Consider the following 12,895-nt stretch of genomic DNA (forward strand, 5'->3'; position numbering starts at 1 on the left):
AAGTTATAATATGAGCTCAGACTTGGTTGAGGACTAGGCTCCAGAATATGTTCTTTCTCTTCTTCTCTTGGCGGCTCTACTTCGTCTTCCCTCGGTGGTGATGAGGGTGCCTCTCCCTCCATTCTCTCTGTCTCCTTAAGCCGGGCTAAGGTTTCCTGTAGAGAAGCCTCAACATCTTGTAGCCGGCCTTGTGAAGCCAACCTGTCCATTCTTTCTTTCCACGTGGTTGTCTTCGGGCTCCCCCGCTCATAAGTGACTTATATTTTTGAGGGGGACCTCTCCCTGGGCGAAGTAGGGGCATCCTCTATAGTAATTGGGCTGCTGGATGGAGGCTGTGGCTTCCCTGTTTTGATTCTCACACTTCTTAAGGCCTTAAAATATAGAGGGATCTCCCTCTTTCACTTTTCCTTCGGCTTAGGAGGTGTACTAAGGGCGGCCAACACAGCTGTTGCCTCCCTTGCAAGAACGTCGGCTCTCTTTTCCTTTGGTTTTCCTTTCTCAGGGCTCCCTGTAGAAGGCCCTTTATCAGCTGATTTCTGGCTTCCTGTAGAAGCCGTTTTTGGTTTTCCTGTAGAAACAGTTGGCACCGTTTTAGCTTGTTTGACTACGGGTGTTGTGCTTTTTGACTTTGCTGAGGCTGCTGTCGAGGTGCCTTTACTGACGTGGACGGGTTCAGTCCTGTCCACCCTACTTTGTACCCTTTTCTCCCTGGGTGTCAATGTAGATTTGTCATCCTTCTCTTCGGCAACCTTTTTCTCTTGTTTCCCTTTTTGTTCTTTCTTCGGTGCTTTGGCCGTGGGTTCTTGGCCTTTCCCCTTCTTCTTTGTGGGTATTGACTCCTTCTCCTCGCTGCTGGAGGAACCAAGCTCTTCGGTCAACATTTTTATATCGCCATCCTTAGTCAAATTTCGGAAGGCTTCCCATGAGAGAGGGACTTTGTATGTGTGGAGTGTGTCCTCCACGAGGAGCTTAATGAGCCCATGGTGGGCTACCTGGTCTGGCGTGCCTTCTTTTAACTTGGTGGCACATTCATTCATAGACTGCAGTAGAAAGTAGGGAATACTTAGTTTGTTTTCTGCCGGTAGGTCCATCTGATGTGTCAATTCAGTGAGTAGCCGGAAATGGTACCCATACACAATGCTGAACCGTCCTTCGCATGTGATGTATTTCATAATTTGGAGGCTGACCTCGCTCCAAAGTGGCAGTAAGCTAGTTCTGCGAACCCCGTTCTTATCCTCTAAGAATTGCTCCTCTGGTGGGAAGAACTCCTTTTTAGCCTTTTGGCCTAATTTCCTCTCTTCCTTATCCCACGGTACTCCCATTGGGAGCTCAGTGACTCGACTGATGAACTGTGGGGTGAGTCTGAGACTCAAACCCCTGAAATTGACGGTGGCCAGCATTTTTGATTTTGGCTTCAGAGCGCGCAAGAACTCCTCTGCCACCTCATCATCATATCCTTGAATTTTGTTGCAGAACGACATCCATCGCGCACGAGTGAACAGTTCTACCACCTCAGGGTTCTCCCTTAGTTTCTTTGAGTCGGTCGGTTCCTTTCTGATGAATCCACCCGGCATGGTGAAAACCTGCTATGTTAGCTGGAGGTGGTGGGTGCATATAAAAAACTAGCCTTTTGGGACAGAGCATAGAACTACGCCTCAATTCGCGAAGATTATCTACAGATGAGCCTTAACAGGGCTTAATTACAAATCACATCCTGTAGAGAACCTCACATACACTTCGACGACAATTCATGAAAACGGAAGACAACACTTGCAATTTTTATGATCAGACTGTAGTTTTACGTTTTTGAGAACGTCGACTCCACCACCCACGAAACCAATTGCATGGGAGGAACAGGTTCAGGCTTACCTTTTCCAATTCGCCACCTTTGACATGAAGAGACCAATTTTCCTCGTGGCAGTGAGCTTCCTGTAGCGTAACTTTCCTGTAGAAGCAGCGCACGGGTTCTGGAGAGCACGGCAGTGGTTCTGCGCCTTCTGTGCCGCTACCAGACGTTCGAACAAGCCGAAGACTTGGAGTAACGAGCTTTAGAGAAATTCGGATGCTCACTCGACTTCAAAACGGCTGATGATAAATGCGTGTGGTGGCGATCTAGCTGATAGATTTGAATCCCGACCAAACTCGTGGCGCGGGGGTGAGCTGTCCCTGCCAGACCGTTGGACGACGTCACCTACTCATTCACTGCAAATCTCCCCGACTGCCGCATCATTCCCCGCAGATCTGCCGCCGCCATTTTCGTTAAATCGCGCTTCTCCCCGATTGGACGCTTCTCACATGTCCACTACCCGTTTTTCTTGCCACGACCACCACTTTACAAATCCGACTAGACCATCTGACTGGTCGTCGTGGCCAGTTGAGTGGCCATTCGACTGCTCAACCCATTCATTTCATACTTGCAAACATTCTAGAGTACTATTCATGTAATTTGACGAAAGAAAGGGTGAGGCACTTACCTGTGCGGCTGCGACATGATTTTCCAGGTTTCAAGATGATGGTGATTAAATTTGCTCGCTGCTGCTATTTGCACAGGCCCGGGGGTCCTTCCTTGCAGACTTCCGCTGATGATGAAGCTTGTGACTCGGCTGCATGTGCCCGCTCTATTATTGCATGTTGCAGGCGATTTAATGGTGTACACCCTAGCTAGATGAACTGCTACGGGATTCCTGTAGGATGTCCTGTGGCAGTTTTTTCTTCCTCGGGTGCATGCTGAGACAGCGGAGATGGTGGCATCATAGCCATGATCGCATGGCCCTCGGATGGCTTGGATAAGTATTGCATGGTATCTCTGCATCTTCTTTCCATTTGAAAAGCGCTTCCTCTGATAATTCAATGTTCTGTTTTGGCTATGCAGGTATTTTCATTGCATGGCAACTGGGGTGGTAGAAAGAGGCGACAACAGTGTGTGATGGAGAAAATAGTAGCTTGCATGCCTCCATGCCGGACCTCGGTCGTTAGATCTCCCCATACAATTAGTTCTGGGCCGTCCAAAACTTCTACAGGAAGTTTCCTGTAGAAATACAGAACTTCCTGTAGAAAGTCTGTAGCTTCCTGTAGAAGACTAAACTGTGATCAAATCGTGCCCAGACCTTGGAGAAGATGAGTGTTTTCGTAGGGGGTGCTGGTGAGGTCACCTGGTAGCATAATAAGGACCCTTGTCTTTGAGTTGAGGGACCTCTTTTCCTTCATAGAATACCTGCAACCTGCATGCATTGCCACATTGTGAACTTGCTGTCCTTGTTTTTTTTTGTTTTTTTCTTCTTTTTTTTTAGAAAGACAGCAGCGGCACCTCCATGAGGTTTTCACCCTTACTATCTGCCTTGAGCACCTAAGAGAGGTTTTCACTCAAGGGTATTTTTCAAACTTTTTTTTTTTTTTTTTTTGAAAGACAACAGGGGCGCCTCTATGAGGTTTTCACCCCTACCATCTGCCTTAGGAGCCTCAGAGAGGTTTTAACCCAAGGATCCTTATTATTATATATATATATATATTTTTTTTTTTTTTTTTTTTTTTTAAAAGATCTTCAGGGTATGCCCAAAACAGAGGCAGAACCCTTCTCGATGACCAGCATTGATTTTTCCACAGTTTTGATGAATTCTTGTCTTGACAGAGGCTTTTTGTAGATCTTCAACCGATGCCCATTGACAAGCATAGGGATGGCCTCCTCATCAATGGTCCGAATAAGAACAGATCCATTGCCATTACATTTTTCCACTGCATATGGTCCCAGCCATCTGGTTCTCAGCTTTCCCTTGAAATCTTTATGCTTGGAATCATACAATAGTGCCCAATCTCCCGGCTGAAATTGCTTGTCATTGAGGTGTTGGTCATGCCACACCTTCCTCTGAAGTTGAACCACTTCTGAGTGAAGAAGGGCCTGCATTCTGTGCACCTCCAATCCATTCAGCTGCAATAACCTTTCTTGTTGGGCATGGCTGAGATCCAGGTCCAGCTGAGCTGCCATCCTCAAAGTGTTGTACTCGAATTCAATTGACAGCAGAGCTCTCTTCCCATAGACCAGCTCATAAGGTGTGAAGCCGGTTGTGGTCTTCCGAGTGGTGTTGTAAGCCCATGTGGCCTCAACCAGGCGATCTGCCCAATCTTTTCTACTGCTGCTCACCACCTTAGTCAAGATCCCTTCCAATGCTCTATTGGTGACTTCCACCTGCCCATTTGCTTGAGGATGATAAGGGGTGGAAGTCCTATGCTTGATTTTGTGATGAGCTAGCAGGTATTCAATTAAGTTGGCGGTGAAGTGGCTTCCTTGATCGGTGACTAGCTCTCTTGGGTAGCCAAATTTGTAGAAGATGTTTTCTCTTAAGAACTCGGCCACCTTTTCTTATGTCGCTGCTTTGATTACCTTGGCTTCTGCCCACTTTGTCAGGTAGTCTGTGCACACAATTATGTAAGATCTCTACCTCGAAGGAGGATTGATTGGACCCCCAAAATCCATACCCCACTTCTCAAATGGCTCAAGAGTCACTTGAGGTTGGAGAGGCATTTCATCCCTTGGAGTTGGTTTCCCCATCCTTTCGCATCGATCACATTGGCTGATATATCTTCTGACATATTGATGAAGCGTGGGCCAATAGTAGCCTGCCTGTAGGATTTTGAAGGCAGTCCTCTTTGCTGCAAAATGTCCTCCACAAGGCCCGTCATGACAGGTGAGGAGGATATCAAAGACTTCCTCCTCCCTTACACAACGCCTTAAGATCTGATCAGGGCCAAGCTTGAACAGGTTGCCCCCGATCCAAGTGAATGAGGCACTCTTTCTGACGATTATGCTCTTTTCTCTTGAGGATAAGTGCGGAGGGAACTGTGCTGAAACAAGGTAGTTTGCTATATCAACAAACCATGGAGAGAGTACTGAAATAGCAAATAGTTGTTCATCGGGCATCTGGTCATCCACTATTCCATCCTCACCTGCAGGTAAATCCAATCTAGACAAGAAGTCAGCAACAACATTCTCTTTACCTGGTTTTTCAACGATAGTCAAGTCAAACTGCTGCAACAAAAGTAACCATCTAATAATACGAGCATTCGCATCTGGTTTATTCATTAAATATCTAATTGCAGCATGATCAGTATGTACAAATGTTTGATAGCCAATGATATAATGTCGGAACTTGTTCAGTGCATGGACCACGGCCAAGAATTATTTCTCAGTTACAGTGTAATTCAGTTATGCCTTGGATAAGTTTTTGCTGACAAATTAGATGGCATATGGAAGTTTTTGTTCAACTTGTCCTAAGGCTGCCCCTATGGCTTTGTTTGAGGCATCAGTGTGGATGTGGAAAGGTAGGGCCCAGTTTGGACCTCTCAAGATTGGGGCAGACACCAACTTGTCCTTTAATTCATTCAGAGCCTTCTGACAATCGTCAGTCCATTTAAACTCAACATCCTTTGCCAAGAGGCTAAACAATGGCGAGGCTAGCTTGCTGAAGTCTTTAATGAATCTCCTATAATACCCTGCTAATCCTAAGAAACTTCGAACATCTCTTACCTTCTGAGGGGGTGGAACCTTCTTGATGAGAGCAATTTTGTTAGGATCCACTTGTAACCCTTGGCAAGAAATGGTATGGCCTAGCACGGTCCCTTCAGTCATCAAGAATTCACACTTTTCAGGACTAAGGTACAGGTTCATCTCAATGCACTTGGTGAGGACTTTTCCCAGATTGGACAATGCTTCCTGGAAGTTGGACCCATAAGGAGTGAAGTCATCCATATAGATTTCCACCGAATCATGGACTAGCTCAGAAAAGATGCTCAAGACGGCTCTATGGAAGGTGGCAGGAGCATTGCATAGTCCAAAGGGAAGAACTCGGTAAGAAAAGGTACCCCAAGAACAAGTGAAGGTGGTCTTATCTTGGTCTTCCGGGCTGATTTGGATCTGGTTATACCCGCTAAACCCATCCAGGAAAGAGAAGAACTTCTTTCCTGCCAGTCCATCCAACACTTGATCTATGAAAGGTAGAGGAAAATGGTCTTTCTTGGTAGCTTTGTTCAGTTCTCGGTAGTCCACACAGATTCTCCACTTCCCGTTTTTCTTGGGAACCAACACCAAAGGGGACACCCATTCGCTATCCGAGATGGGGTAAATGAATCCGGCATCCAACAGTTTTTGTAATTCCTCCTTGACAATGTCCTTCAGGGCTGGAGTCATTCTCCTTTGGGGTTGCCTAACTGGTTTACAGCCTTCTTTGATGTAGATGTGATGGGTACAGACTGAAGGATGGACTCCTTTCATCTCCTTATAGCTCCAAGCAAAAGCATCTAGATGACTTGCCAACAGACTACACAGCTCCTTTTCCTGGGAAGGAGATAGGGAGGAGTTGATCTTTAATGTTCTCTCAGGGCCGAACTCCACATTTTTGACTCTGGGAGTAACAGGGTCGGTCACACAAAGGTCCACTAAGGTGCTGGCTTGGGCATCCTCCATCAATTCCTCTAAGGACAATGCACTGGGAGGTGGAGTCTGGATCAAGGTCTCAATCAAATCATCCTCGGTTGGGAGGCTTCCCCTAGTGGTGTCTAGGGTGCACAAAGGTGTTGAGTACACCTCATCCTCTTCTCCTTCCTCCAACCAAAGTGGTAAGTCATGCTCTAATAAGGGTTGGGCAGGAGGGTACAGGACTAGCTACTTGGACATAGGACCATTTTTGATGATCATGTTTCCTGGACGATAGCTTATGTAAGCATCTGCAGTGGCTAACCAAGGCCTTCCCAAAATAAGAGGGTATCCGGTAAGCTTTGCCTTTGGTTGCAGAACCAAGAAATCTGCAGGGTACTCCCAAGAGTCAACCGAGACCAAGACATCCTCTACGATCCCTTCGGGAGTCACGGTGGAGCGATCTGCTAGTTGCAGGACTGTCGAGGTCTTTCTCAGGGAACCCTGAAGGTTGAGTTTGAGCATGGTATCTCTGGTCATCACATTAATGGCAGCCCCCAGATCAATCAATGTGTGAGGGATGATGGTGCCATTGATGTGGACATCAACTACAGGACTCCCAGGATCCAAATACTTTGGGCAGATGACTTGTCCCAACATAAGATCATACAATTGTCCTATGACATTGATGGTTGAAGCATCTCTCTTTCGCCTGCCTGGGTGTCTAAAACACTTTTCCTTAACCAGTTTGTTGAATATCGGTACATCTTTGATGGCTTGGAGAAGTGGTATTTTCACACACAATTGTTTGAGCTCTCCCAGAAGCTCATCCTCCTCTGGGTTGGGTTGTGTGGTGGCTGTTAGTCTCTCAGGAAAGGGTGGAATGGCCTTTGGTTCACTTTCCTGTTTATCTTCCTCGTCCTCTGGGGGAGGAGGTTGGCGATCCGGAAGAGTCTTTCCAGATCGCAGATTGATCTCTTGGATCTCCGCAGCATAGGTAGGGCATGATGTTTCCCCAGTATATACCTGCTGGGCTTGTCTGTTGTTGGGGTTCGGGTTCGGTTGAGCAGGCATTTGGGGCTGCCTTGGAGGAGCAGGAGGTAATGGTTGTGGTTGAGCTGGTGGTGGAGGCCAAAAGGCGGGAGGAGTATTGTACTGGGGCCTCCACCCCGGTTGAGGTGCATTCCACTGAGGCTGTGGTTGGGCATGTGAGTGAAATGGAGGAGTAGTGGGCTGAGTATGTTACTGAGGTGGGTAAGACCATGGAGGAGGTATAGACCAGGAAGGATGAACAGGGGGTCCCCAGGAAGGCATAGGAGCAGATTGGTTGGGGCTGTAATAGGTTTGGGGTGTCCCTTGCATCCCCTGTGGGTAAGGTCTAGGTCCATGTGGCCTCCTTTGGTTGAGGAAATAGAGGGGTTCAGTGGGCGCTTCTGTCCCTTGATACATGGCTTTAAGCCCAGGTAAGGTTGGACATTGGTTTGTGGGGTGGTCCTCCTCTCAGACAAAACATATCTCAACTAAATGTAATGGGCACTCATTCTTAGGGTGTTTCCTTGTACACCTAGGGCAGAAAATAGACAAAGCCCTCTCAGCTTCCTCTTTCTTATGCTAGATTCGGAATGTATCAAGTTGCATGGCGATGGTCTGTCTCACCTCACTCTTGAGATCCTCTAATTGATTTGCAAACTCATGCTTGGAGAAAGGAATACCAGTTGAGAGGATGTTTCCTCTTCCTCTTTTCCGGGTTGCCCTAGAGTGGTTTCTAAACACGGTCTTTATGTCCTCATAAGGCAGTTGGTAAATATCTCCTCCAGCTAGCATGTGAAGAGTATCTAAGAGGTCTTCAGGGACTCCTCGGAGCAGGACCAACTTGAGGGATTTAGGGTCAAGTGTGCACCTGGCCCGTTTATAGCTGAGTTGGAACCTTTCCTCGTAATCTTCTAAAGACTCATCATTCCCCATGGTCATCCGAAAGATTTCTCCCTTGGTTTCCTTGGACCTATAATAGTCCCGGTATTTGGTATTGAAAGCTTGCTGCATCTGGGCCCAAGTGGTGATAATATTCCCAGGTAAGCCCATGAACCAGCGCAATGCTGCATCCTTAAGGGTAGAGGGGAAGAGTTTCAGTTTCTGCTCATCTTCAGTATAGTCATAGGTTCGACAAAGGACAGCAAACTCAAATAGGAAGGTATCAGGGTCTTCAGTAGTCAGTCCATGGAAGTGAGGTAAAGCGGAGGGACTGATGTTCTTCATTTTCATGTCTCCATTGGTCTCTCGGATGGGGAAGGCACCTTCAATTCTCTCATCTTCTCCCCTATTGTCAGCCATAGCTTCAGATGGAGTGGTCTCTAACTCTTCTTCTGCTATAGGATCTTCGTATATCTCAGGAGGTTCGCCTATAGGTTCTTCTGGATCACTGTCACCAAAGAAGAGAGAAGGGTGAGTCAGTGATGTGGTGGGGGTGTTGGGTAAGAATTTGCCTGTTTTATCTCGATTCCTACGAGGCATGAAATGGAAAGACTTTTGATTGCTTTTGTTTTTTTTTTCTGGTACCTACAAAAACTGACATAGATTGAACTACAACTAACTATCTTGCTGAAATGAAAATGCGGAATTGAAATGAAAGCAGGAAAGAACTAATCTATTTTGCTCAAATGAAATTGCAGGAATTGAAATGCTAGTCTACGCTTGCGGAATTGAAATGTTAATCTATGAAAGCAGGAAATGTCTATGCTACTTTTGCAGAATGGAAATGAAATAAACTACTTAGCAGAAGGCGAGAGTAGGAAAATAGAAGAAAAGCAACCATCACTAATACTCTAACGCTTCCCCGACAATGGCGCCAAAAAGATGGTGGGCCCCTGTATTGTAGCAATAATGCTACAACTCCTGGAGCTTCCTTCTCTAATTTTATCAACCCGGTAGTTCGTAACAAACTTGGAAGCGAAGGTGTTGTATGTACAAGTACTAGCTCTTGCCGCAACTGTCGCTTGGTCAGCTGGCACAAGTCCGCTAGGGCTCAAGCCAACTTCTATGAGCTCTTAGAAGAAGCTTTTTAACCGATGAACGAAAGCTAACTCAAAGGAAATTAACCTACTGCAGAAAGGAACTGAAAGCCAACAAGAAACACAAACCCTAGCAAACCCTAATTCTACCAGCGAGTCGTACTGATGCAAAGATGGGAATGCAAACTACTGGAAGAGATGCCATTACTTCTAGGAAGGTGAGATGCATGTGTCTAGACTACTTTGATCTGAAGAGAACATATTTTTGTATTTTTGTTCAAGTTGTTGGAATTATTATGCATGTGCTTCTAACTAGGTATTTTACTGTGCAGGGGTAGATCAAGGAGGGAAATGCTTGGAAGAGGTCAGGAAGGCTCAGAGAGGGTCTAAGGAGTCCCTAACATCCTTTCAGAGAAGTTCACAAAGTTTAGATGCCAAGCAACCGTGTTTATGAGCTTCTACAGGAAGTCTGTAGGGGTTCTACAGGATGTTCAGAATTTCTACAGGAAGTTCAGTAATTCCTACAGGATGTTTTACAATCGGATTTTTGGGTGATGGGTGAGTGGAAGAGGCTGCATGGATGGATAGGGAGGTAGGAGGGGAGTTTGTAATGACTCAGCGACAGAGAGATGAGATGGAGAGGGGGTGTGCTAAGCTAGGTTGTCTTTAAAGAGCGCAGAGGGAATGGAAGGCCGAAAAAGATAGAATAACGAGGGTAATAGAATAGTTGAGAAACAATGGGTCTAATTGGGGAACAAGTAGTTGGCCTGGGCACGACTTAGAAAGACAAGAGAGTGAGGGAGTAGCGCTGCACAGTGTAAACGAAGCAAATCATCCACGTCCTGCACACAACCGAAATATTATTAACATATTCTAACTGTTTAACAAAACCAACGAACAGCAACGTTATTCCTAAGTGTTATAGACATTTTTGTGCCTTACAGCTCTAAGCATGAAATGTCCATAAACCAAGGGATCCAAAGTCCCTAAAAGTTTTGTTCCTACCCCTAAAGGAACAAGGTCAACAAATTACAGCTTCTCCCAGAAGTTCTCCACCAGAAACTTCTCAGAATCAGTCAAATCAGGATCATTTCAGCTGCTCCACTAGCTACCTGCGTTGCATAGCACCCCAGTACACTAGCTAGGTGCGTTGCAACGCACCTAAATGCACTACCAGGGTGCGCTGAGTGGGAAATGACAAATGGCAGTGTCATTCCGCGAGGTGGACAGACAATGGAAGCTTCCAGAATCTTCCTCAATGACACTTGCCTCACTAAGTTCGACCAAGGATGAGTAAGAGGCTCTCAGTCTCCAAGTGGAAGCAAGAAATGACAGAGAGAAGCCACAAGTCAAATCATAAGCCGACTCATCCTCTTTGCATACATCTATATATGGATCCCTCATCCCAGAGATCCAGGAGGCTGGAATTTTGTACTTTGCAGAGAATTGTTGTTGGTTTTGAGATTGAGATTAGTGCATTGGGTGATTTATGCTTTGTTGGAGGTGAAGAAGGGATTCCTTTGCTGGGAGGTTGATGCTGGATCGGGACTCACTTGGTTGTATCTCCTCCTGGATCTTCTTGTTACATCAATAAAACTATTTGAGTTTCTCCTACATGTTTGTGTATCAATGATGTTCTGTTATATTTGCATGTTTAGTTTAAATCTGATCCTAAGCTATTTATGAATGTAAATCTATGTCTTTGTGTAGTTTTCCTCTTCTGTGATCTTGCAGGAACTTGGTGAAGCTAGGAAAGTAAGGGAGCAGGTAGCTGGAAGCTGTCAAAGAGAAGAGAGATTGGATCAAAAGACTAGCGAAAGACAAAGGTTGGTTCATCCTATTCCTCTTCGTTTACAATTCATAAAGAAGAATACGAAAATAGTTTTCCTTGTTTGTTGCTAAGGCACTATCACACCTTAGTGGGATAGGGGCGTTCTGAGTAGACACCTTTCCCAACAACAAAATGGCGACTCCGCTGGGGATCGTGTCTAGTTAGTTTGTTTGTGTTTCTCTTGTTGTTTGTTTCATAAACATAGAAGTAGCAATCGAACTGCATTTGCCATTATCAAATGCAAAGTAGACACCTGCTACTTCAATCCACTCACTGGATTTGTTTATGATTTGAACAGCTGATTCACAAATGATTTGATTACCCTTTGTGATAGCTCTTAGTCCTCCTTTAAATCATCCCTCTGATTGTACCTTACTGATTGCTTTTACTCGGCCAAAAATCATAGATTAAACTGCAAACCGTGACCCAGAACCTGGATAGAAGTCTCGTTTCTGCCCCAGCGCAGGCTCTGTGAAGAGGCTCTGCATTTCAACGCAGGTCCCGAGAGAGCTATCGGTGCTGCAATTCAGTTTCTCTGTGCAACAGGTGCGCTGATCAGCCTTTGCCCTGTGCAGCTGAGGTTCTTTGCTTCATGTTGTCCAGTTTTGTCTCTGATTTTTGCAGCCTGTGATCAGTGTGTGTACCTATCTGAAAACCCCTTTTCTTTGCCTTAATTCCACCTCCTTTGTACAAAAAGACTGTAGATGTTCTTTGTGTGTTTGTTACATCATTTACAGTTTTCCATTGAAAGAGTAAAATAGTCATACTGTCGTCCTTAGATTTAGATCTGTCGTAAGTGTCGATTTTGATCTTAGGAGAAAGTTTGTTTGCCGTTGATAGTTGATTATACGTTTACTTTTACCTTTGGTTTGAATTTGTCACTTTCTAGTGTCGAAATGAGTGTTTATTTCAAAATCATAGAGTGTCGTAATCTTCTCTACCTTTTTGATTTCAAAAAGAAGCTTGTTTGTGTTTTTCACTTGAAAGCAAATTTAGATTTGTACATCAACTTTCTTTTTAGGCATCAATATTAAGAAAGTGAAAACAAATACATGCATATGTGCATTTGCATATTGATAGTTTGTATGGTTTGATTTAGGAAAAGTGCATTTACAGTGTGCTCTTTGCTCTTTGAGAAAAGATTGTGTCTTTCTTTTCCCCTTGTAGATAAGATTTTCATTGTTGAAAAGAGATAAAAGCTTGCTTATCATCTTTAGATTGCATTTAGGAATTACATCTACATCTCGTGGTGATCCCAAAAGGTAAACTTCTAAGAAAGATCAACTTAAAATAAATTAAATGAATCTAACAACGCATTGGAACTTAACGCACAACATAGAGGTCTGGGCTAGAGACGTGTTCCGGCGTCGTAAAACCTGGTAACTGTTGTCCTCACTGATGGTTGGGTGATTCCTCCACTGTGAGACGATAAGTGCCAGTACGGACTTGTGCTCCCACGTACCGTCGAGTATATATTGGGAGACCCCTATAGGCTTAAAACCTTTTATCCATAGGAAGCAGTGTCGGCCGCCCTACTGATCGCAATGCACCGAACACAGCATTCGGGAAGATTGACTGCCGTACCGTAAAACGTATTCTGCAGTTTTGTGATTGGTTTGGCACACCCTCTACCTAGATCTCTAGAGCAGT

The sequence above is a fragment of the Pinus tabuliformis genome, chromosome X, assembly GCF_031772625.1.
Source record: "Pinus tabuliformis cultivar Carrire ecotype Pingquan chromosome X, CPIR1, whole genome shotgun sequence".
NCBI lineage: Eukaryota > Viridiplantae > Streptophyta > Pinopsida > Pinales > Pinaceae > Pinus > Pinus tabuliformis.